Source organism: Platichthys flesus, chromosome 6, assembly GCF_949316205.1.
Source record: "Platichthys flesus chromosome 6, fPlaFle2.1, whole genome shotgun sequence".
Taxonomy (NCBI): Eukaryota; Metazoa; Chordata; class Actinopteri; order Pleuronectiformes; family Pleuronectidae; genus Platichthys; species Platichthys flesus.
Window position 1 is genome coordinate 16,362,312 of NC_084950.1, and position 9,830 is coordinate 16,372,141.

Genomic DNA, 9,830 nt, shown 5'->3' on the forward strand with positions numbered 1-9,830 from the left:
AGCTGCGACCGACTCGCATTTGGTTGAGCCTTGATACGGCTTCACACCATGATCACCACTACGTAGACTCTTAAAGCAAATGACGCCTATGTACAATGGCGGCACCCATCCATATATGTTTTAAATTTTTGTTCAACATGAGAAAGAAGAGACGCCGCAACCATTGCAATGTTATGGCATTGACGCAAATGCAAGTTGTTGGAATGACCTAAAGGAGCAATGCCTCCATGCGTACGAGTTCCCTGTGCGTGCGTTGGAGGGATTGGCTGGATTATTTGGCGTCTGTAAGCGGAACAGCTTTGGGAGCATGCTGCGGAGGAGCTAATGAATGGGCCGGCAGGGCAGAACCCCTGCCAGCCTCAGCTGTCAGTGAACATGCCTGGAGAGACGACTGGGTTCAGGGAGAGGTCTGCTACAATACGGCCGTCCGGCTCTTTAATATCTCATGCACTCACACGCTGACACATGCAAAATTCATGGGCGTTTATCACTCCAGCTTGTGATATAATGAAGTTCAGGAGTTGCTCCATTGTTTTGCGAAGGAAAGCACTGAACTTTTGGCACCCTGTTGTGTTTGTGTGCTTTGTTTTATGTCTTTCTTAGAAGAAGGGCCCTGGCAGCTCATGGAAGAGTTTGGTGGTAAAATTGATAAGAGATTAGCCAAGACATGAAGGCAGCTCATTCTTTGGTCATGTCACGTCCTTCCAGAATCTTATCAGCGAATGGCTTTTTTTTCCTGGGATCTTGAATCAGGACAAGATTTAAAAATAGGTGCTGTTCTCACAAATGTTTTGTTTTCTACACCAAATGTAGTCAATTTGATTCAGCTTCAACAGTCCAACACTGGCCCCTTTTAGACTGGAGTCCCTTTTTGAACTCTTTCATAAACCCTCATGGATTATTGCACTATTAACGCCATTAAACCTATTCATTCATGCTATCGATCAAGCCACCAGTCATGTGGCAGCAAAGAAATAAATACAATCATTCAGAAACTGGTCGAGAGCTCCAGTTCATGTTCCCAGTGAATATAACATCAAGGGAAAAATGCGATCTGTGTGACTTTGACTGTGTCGAGATTGCTGGTGCCAGATTGGCAGGTTTAAGTATTTCTGCAACTGCTGACCTCCTGAGATTTGTACACTCTGCAACACGATTTACTGAGAATAGTTTTTATCCATCCAGATCATCCATCCAGGGAGAAGCAGACAGAGCTGCCTCACAGATAAAACAGTTCAGAGGAGAATGACCAGACGGGTTGGATCTGACAGAATAGCTACAGAGACTCAGATAATCACTTTTTACAACGGTGGTGTGCAGAGAAGAATCTGAATGCAGCTTGAGGCAGACGTTCATGTCAAATTCCACTTCAATCAGCCAAGAACAGAAATCATCACCACTGGACAGAAAAACGTGCCTTGGTCTTAATGCCTCAGTCTGAGTGTTGTTGCTGACCATGTGCCACAGTTTACCATCCTTTAGTGGATACAATGTCACAAGGAAAGGTTTCATGAAAGTGACTGCTACTTCAGTGACCTCCTCAGTTATCAGATGTGAATCCAGCATAATCTTTGTGATGTAGTAGAACGTGAGATTGACAGCATGTGAATGTGCAGCTGACAAATCTGCAGAAATGAATTGATGAATTCATGTCCACCCACACGCAGCAGAATCTCAAAGGAGAATGGAATCTGTGACATAAATAATGTAGGTTGTGTTGAGGGGATGCCATACACAGCATTAGCCTGGTTTTCCCAACTGGGTGCTCGGAAATGGTCATTCTTCAAAACAGAAGTATTTGGATTTTATTGTGTTATCTAGGATTTCCATTCACCAATTCATTTCCCATGGTGACCTCATGAAGTAGATTCTATTGTTTGGCAGATTTACTGTTATTATATAATAAAATTATGTAAGACATCTAAATTCGAAGACGGTAGATGAAACAATACAACATAATTTGAAAGCAATGGTAAAAGACAGGGACAAGTAAAGTAAAAAGCCATTTGGTAAAAGTCAGTTTTGAGAAAGGACAGTGAAGTTTCAAGTCTGAGTTCCTCAGTAAACCTGGTCCAGATACTGTTCATCACAACAGACACTGTTCACAATTGAATTTCATGTGTGTCCAATGTATCTGGTTGAAATTGTGTTCACCATCGCTTACTTTGCTTTTGGCTTTTTTCACAGTGCAAGACTAAACACATGATCCCATATTTAAAGGAATGGTTGAGCAGGAAGTTCTTGATGATAAGCATGTCCTGTGAGCCGAGAGCGCACACATTATGTACAATAATTCAGTTGCCTGTGAGTCAGAGTGCCAGACAGTTGAATGGACTCACAGGTTCCCACAGTTCTGTCGACAAAACTCAAGTCATTCATTTCCGACCATGTTGCTGTGACAGGGTTTGGAGCCCATGATACAAACAGGAAGTCAGACAAATCAGCTTTCCTCAGTAATCCTCGTGCAGTTAAGAGATGGGCACATGTTTGCAATGCACTAAGTTTCAATCTTTGAGGTTCTGATTTTCTTTCGTGGCTCTAGCAGTAGAATACTTTTCATGCTTTACATCCTTGCTGTTCAAAATATGCATTATTTCGCTCATTGCATACATCTGTGCAACGCTTCTTTTCACGCTCCGTTTCAGCTACTGGCCCACATTTGAAAAAACTCAGTCTGTCGTGATTGGTCAGCTGCTTGATGTGCATGCTGGGAATGTAACACCAGGTCAATTCATGATCAGTTGTAAGCACAACAGCTTTACAAACAAAACTGTTAAAATTGTTTTGGCACAGATTTGGTACAAGCTGCCACATTGTCATCTGGCCCACATACAACGTGGCATTTTGACACGAGTAAGCCATAGAAATACCACCTCAACCAAAAAGGTCCCAAAAGTGGCCCAACTTTGTCTTGTTCTATTCGGGTCAGAATTCATCATTGACCACATTAGCCACTTCAAAAGACCAGAAGGGACGTATCTCTGCCCACATCTGTTTCTATCTGAGGAGCAGAATATCTCTCGGTGAAATTTTTGAATTATGTGCTATTTCATATGTAACAATATAATTGTGTCATCTCTATATGTCCGAGTTAAACATCTAAATCAGTGATGTAATCACTTTTACAAAAACAAGCCACACACACACACACACACACACACACACACACAAGGCATTTCAAGCACAGTGTTTACTGTGGGAGAGAAGGACTCCCTTTGCTACGGACTCTGTCAACTTCAGACCTTTTACAATAATTAAAAAGCATCATTGACACTAAAGCAAAGACCCCAAAACACTACATGTGCACTTTGAATATGAAGAAAATGGTTTTGATAGCATGGGTGTTCCTCGAGCCCAAAATCTAGCGACAATGATTTATTTTGGGCACTGCATTTTTCCAAAGCAATCTGCAGACTTGATGGTGCCCCAGGAATAGTCATTAAAAACTACACTTGATTTCATTATTTCTCAGGTTTTATAGTTTCTACATGTGACCACCTCAATGTGAATACCGTCAGTTGGACTCTCCTATGACCCCACAGCTGGATTGGGCGTCCACATTTCTTCAACGTCTTCATCTGTCTTTGGCGGATCATATTTCGAGTCTCTCCCCAAAAGTGATGATTTGCAGGATTTTTTTAGCTAAACAATAGAGCGAATACTTCCTGACCTGTACCTGAATCATGAGCTGAGAAGTGACATCAGTTGGAGCAAACAGAGTGATTGATAAAAAGACTGTCAGAGAGCGGACAGCGTGCACCGCCTGCAGAACCTAATCCCGCCTTAGCCTGTCTGTGGAGGAGAACTCTGGGAAACTCCCCTGAAGTGATGTCTGTTAGCTCAAACCCAGTGAGATGGATGAGCTTCTCCCCTTCATCTACTCCTCCTAACACCCATTCCGATGCCAACCCCCTCTATCTCGACTGGAAAATCCCAGATGCATTTTTTGTTTTGGATGTATCATGTTTGAATATGGATGAAGATATTCCAGAAGATGAATCCTCAACCTGTAAACTGTGTCATGTGAGCCTCTGGTCCATGAGTCATGTGTGACACTGCAGCTGTGTTGTCCGCTGGTTCTTGTAGTCTAACCACTCAAACCTGAACCTTCCATCGTCTCTGCCTGCTCTCACTCGGTGCTGAATCATCCATCTGAGTTACTTTGCGTTAAATCTCACCTTTTTGCTTTGGCAACACGTGCCCCTGTCTCAGTTAAGAATGAAGGCATTACCTCAAAAACTAAAAGTGACGAGCTGCTGTTCTAAATCCTGGGCTTGTTTGTCTTTACCGTCTCACATGTCTCACAGAGACAGAAACAGAAACACTTTGGAGTGAGTAGAACCTGAACGGTTCAGTGTGGGGTATTGCTGTATATGCTGATAAAAGAAAGATGTATATGAGCAGTGGTTATCAGAATAAGTAATGTCCTGGCAAAAGTTTAGTTTTTTTTTTTGTCATTTAATGAAATCTAAATATTTAGTTGAGTTTTTTATTTAATTCCAAGCCTCTTGGCAACTTCATTATTTTTCATTAACATCATCTCTCTTTGCAAAATCAGAGAAATTGTGTTACCCTAACACGGCAGTTCAGTGTGATAACAGTCCATATAAGGGATTCATGCAGGAAGCTGAACCAATCAGCACCCGGTGCGTGCCTGCAAAAATAGGGACAGAGGCAGATCAGCTGTGAGATGATTTGTAAACTCATTTTTAAGGAGATGTCACTTTCAGTGGGTTTCCGTCTTGTTTCCGATTCATCTGCTTCAGCACGAAGCTCTAATGGTCTTTTTATTGAGTGTCCTCGCCGTCTCCGTGTTTCTCTTTGAAGACTGTCCATCCTGAGCTTTATCACCTTGTATGTTTCCTTCTGACTCCTTATTCGTCTCTTCAAAGCCTTTTGCACAAACATATTTTGACAGCTTTGGAAACTTCTTTTATCGCAGATGTGCATAGTGGAGAAACGGTCAATAATCTGTCCTTAAGTGGCGCTGGCTGTTGACCCCTCCTGTCAACACAAGGACAGGATCCCGTCTAAACACTTTCCAGCTGGGGACGCCCGTCACTCCTCGGCGGTGGTCTCAGGTTAGAGAGCAAGATGATCCCTCTCTTCAGTCTGTCTCAAATTGTATTGGTCTCAAAGATTTTCTTTTGTCCTCAGCATGGAACAGTTTGATCAAGAAACAGTTTGAAGGAACCAGGGCTGCAGTGTTTGGTCACAATTTACTACAGAACGTTTTTTAAAAAATGAGAAAACCCTTCACATCTAAAAGCTTCAGTGAAAGGATTAATAAAGGATAATAATGAATGATAAAGGGTAATCTTTTAACAGGTGCCTCGAGGTGAGTGGATTTTCTCCTTGAAAATTCTGCTATTTTCTGTTAATCCAGCACCTTTCAAGTTCTTTTAGAGGATGTGTGTGTTTTTGTTTTCACAAATTATTAGAGAACAGCGATATGTTTAATCTTAGTTTATCAGATGATTCTAGTGTTGATTGATAATTGAATTTGTCTTTCTTTATACTTTGAGTTCTTTGTTTATTTTGAAGCCACTTTCCCTGTATCTCTCTTACTTCCCATGTTCCCACTCATAGGATGGTCTGCTCTGGTCCTAATGTGTTTCACCAGTGTTCAGTTTTCTCCTCTGTTAGTCTGCTGGGTCCACTGTGGTCTTTATCACGTCAGTTCAGTTTTCCTCCCATGTGCACTCGGGAAGGCAGGGACACATCGATTGGTCATACTCAGGTACAACCGTTCAACCTGCTGGAATGAAATGTGGGATCAGGTACTGTGGGCGGCTGTGGCTAAGGGGGTAGAGTGGTCGTCCTACAACCTGACCCATCTGCATGCCGAAGTGTCCTTGGGCAAGATGCTGAACCCCGAATGCCCCCCCATAGAATAACAAAGTGCTAAGAATAGATGCACTGTATGAATGTAAAACTGTACTGTAAAGAGCTTTGAGTGGTCATCAAGACTAGAAAAGGGCTCTATAAATACAAAGCCATTTACTTCATCTCATCAACAGTCTCATTGGTGTTAATAATCTAACTGATCTATTTAGGATTTTTTAAGCTCTACTAAGAAATACAAATCTAGCAATATGCGGTAGTTGCATATTTTGCTTAATTTCTTTATTGATAAAGCTTGTGTTTGTTGTGACACTTGCATTGTCTGGTCCCAAAGAACCAAATGGTTTCTCCCTCGGTGCGAACAATCAAACAGACTCCAAGTTGACATCACACAAATACAACGAGAGGAGCCTCTGAGGGGGGCAAGTCAGAGTGTAGATGTTACATAAGTTGTCATCACAGTTGACCTGCATGCAACAGAACGGCCTCCATTAATGAGTTAACGTCGGGCTCTGTCATTGTGCTCGGCCCACGACTCATTCACTGCTGTTTGAACATTTGGCCTCTGCCACAATGTCGCATGGCCCTTTGGCCATTTACCCAGCATCACGCTTCCTCTCCACTCTCCCATCGGGCTGTGCGGCCGTACGATAGGAGCAGCTTTTATTTATAGATGTTGGTATTTTATCAGATCCACAGTGTGTCATCAGCACTTGAGGAGAAACGGCAACAGCAGGGAGAGAAAGAGAAAATATAATTGGGGCATTTTGTGTTTCCTATTTCAGCTCAAAGTTATTTCTTAGTTTGATTGTGTTTCATCATATATCCCATCTTCCTGTTGTTTGTTTTTCCTGCTCGTTTTCTGAATCTGGTTGGAAGAAGTGTAGATCTGGTTGGATAAGATTCTGCACAGATAAAGCGATGATGCTCCACATTCTTACAATAGCATTAATAAGCCATGCAGAAGCTTTGTCCCGATTCAGGGGCTGCATCCTACAAATGAGGAATTACAGGACTCATTTGAAGGAGTATTTGAAATGGGAAGGATGCAGTTCCTGTATGTTTGTGTTCCTGTACTTGTGTCTTTGTGAGGACCATTTTGACCAGTCCTTACATTTTCAATGGGCTGCTTGAGGGTTAAGACTTGGGGCGAGGGAATGTATTATGTCAATGTATTATGTCAATGAGTGTGTGTGTGTGCGTGTGCGTGTGCGCGTGTGTGCGTGTGCATGTGCGCGTGCGCATGTGTGTTTGTGTGTGTGTGTTCCCGCGCGAGCACAAGAAACCCGCACTTTCTTTATTGGGACATTGTGTTTTAATCGTGGCAGGTTTACAGGCTGCTTTACGAGGGTCAAGGCCAATGGATGGGACATGTCGTGATGACAGATGCAGAAATAAATGGTCAGGGCTGTTTTTCTGTGTTCTGAACTTAGGCCCTGGGGAGAACCAATTAGTGAAGGCACATTAGCCATGCCCAGCATCAGCTTCTCTTCGAGCTCATGCGAGACAGAATAAGTCTGTCTCAATCCTTTAGGTGCAATGCCATAACATATTCCCTATGCATATGTCTCAGGAGGATGGATGTTGTGCATGACCGAGGTCACCATATGGGAATAATGTCATGCCTCTTTTCTGCCTTTTAACCAATCCCTCCTGTCGGAAGTCTTGAGATCATCCTCAGCATCAGATAACATCAGAACTCCTTTCTGTGGACATGAGAGAGAGAGAGAGAGAGAGAGAGAGAGAGAGAGAGAGAGAGAGAGAGAGAGAGAGAGAGAGAGAGAGAGAGAGAGAGAGAGAGAGAGAGAGAGAGAGAGAGAGAGAGAGAGAGAGAGAGAGAGAGAGCGCAGTGGAGTGCAAGATCACGTCAAAAGAAATTACTCACAAGACGTCAGGTCAACCACGTTGAAGGAGCAGTATGGCTCCCACATTGTCGGTATCTCCGTCATCCTCATGATTGGTTGTCAGAGCAGTGTAATCAGGGCTCGCTGGTTGTGTTGAGTTTATTAGACCCCTTTTATTCTCATGATTAAACACATTTGTCCTTGAAATATGATTGGTCTGCTACCTCTCCTCTTATCCTCCCATCTCTAAGCCCTTCAGAGATTGATCAGCATTGCCCTCTATCTTTCTTTCCAGCTTCTCACGATCTTCATCTCTCGCCCCCTTCATTATCCCCTCATGATATTGTGCATTAGGCTCTGACAGATACGACTTCTCTTTCTACATTGATGAAAGTCCATCAGTTCCATTTGGATATGGCAGGCCTGCCAACAGGAAATGGATCATGAATATGTATGAGGCAGGAGTGGCATGCCTTGCACAGTTGCTGAAAACCAGCATGTTTGTCCCGTTACCCACCTGCCTGCAACGAACGCACCACAGTATTGATACACTGCTGTCACATACACAATAATCCATGTAAATGGTGCAGTGTACGGGAATGGTCATGTGACATTATGCAAGTGTGGATGGAGACGATTTTAGTTTCAAATTGAAATCATGTGAAGTAGCCAAAGCTGTTTGCTGTGTTATTGTAACAAATCATAATTTACCACCAATTTTGAATCAGTTCATCCTTTAGTCCAACTGAACGTGTGTGCCAAATTTTCAGAAATCCCCTCCAGGCATTCCTTGGAAAAAAAATTTGCGAGGCATTATGAGCACTAGACAAATGTCCTCCTACTTTATAGCAGGGATTTTAAAAACGTAATAAAAAAATATTTCAGAAGATGCTCTCTGTCGGGAGACTCGATCAGAATGTAAAATCAGTTGGAGAAAAAACAAACTACACTCAGCTTTTGTGCTTCGTGCAAGTTAAAGAGTGGAGTAGAGCCTATTAGATGTGGCTGACTCCTAAGGTTAGTGTTTAGCTGTCTGCTCAGGTCAGATTACTTAATGCAGTGGTGACCGTTCTCTCTCCTCACTCTCACACACACACACATACACACACACACACACACACACACACAGTGAAGGGGCATGTCACGCTAACTCTGGCATGGATGCTTTCATCTCAGGGCCAGCCCACCTCTCTGAATTGGCTCCCTGACACCAGCTGCATTGCCTGATATGGAAATAACTTGTGACTGTAAAAGTGTCAGTGTGTGCGTGAGTGGACGCTTGTGTCTTAAACTATTAACCGGGCCTCGTGTCCCAAAAATAAAAAATAAAAAGTCTTGTCTGTAGATCACTTGTATAGGTGGGATCATGAAGCCGGAGACGGAGCGAGCGAGGCTCTGTTGCTGAGACGTCTAAATCTTTCCAAGAACGAGTGGGAGGGTTTGGTATTTGTCAGTATTAGCAGTGTTTGCACACAGGTAATATCTTACCCGACCATTAGCTTTTGAACTTTCCTTTTTTTTTGTTGGACGTCACCACATGACAGCTGCATCCTCCACATAATAATCACGAAGCTCAGCTGGTCTCATGTTTAAGAAGTTTCCTTGAACGCAACATCAGACGATATCTAATCTCTGATGACAAAGCTGTAAATTCTGAGCACTCTTTCTCTCTCAGCTGACACACTGCTGATGCGAGTCCAACGTGGAGCGTTTTAATGCACTGTCAAACCGACTCTTCGATGTTCGTCTTACTCTTCTCTCTCGATCTGTTTTCCGGGACTATATGTCATGTTTGCTAGTTGTTATTGGTCCCAGGTGTGTGGTAAATCACAGTTGGGGAAACTATGGTTTAGTATGTGGAAAATATAATTTGTTGGGCTTGTATGAATACCATGAGTAGGATTTATGTTGGCTAAATGTCAGATTTGTTTTGCTCAGTGCTTCGTCATACGCTAATCAGATGCAGATTCCATGTGAAAATGCAATCAACGACATCAAACCGGCTCATTTGAATGGATGTGATTCAGAACACCACAGATTAACACTATCTCAGAGTTGTTCTTCTCTGTCCAGATGTTCTAACCCTAACCCCACAATGAGATACATGACATCCGCACATAGCAGCCGTGGCCAAAGGCATGA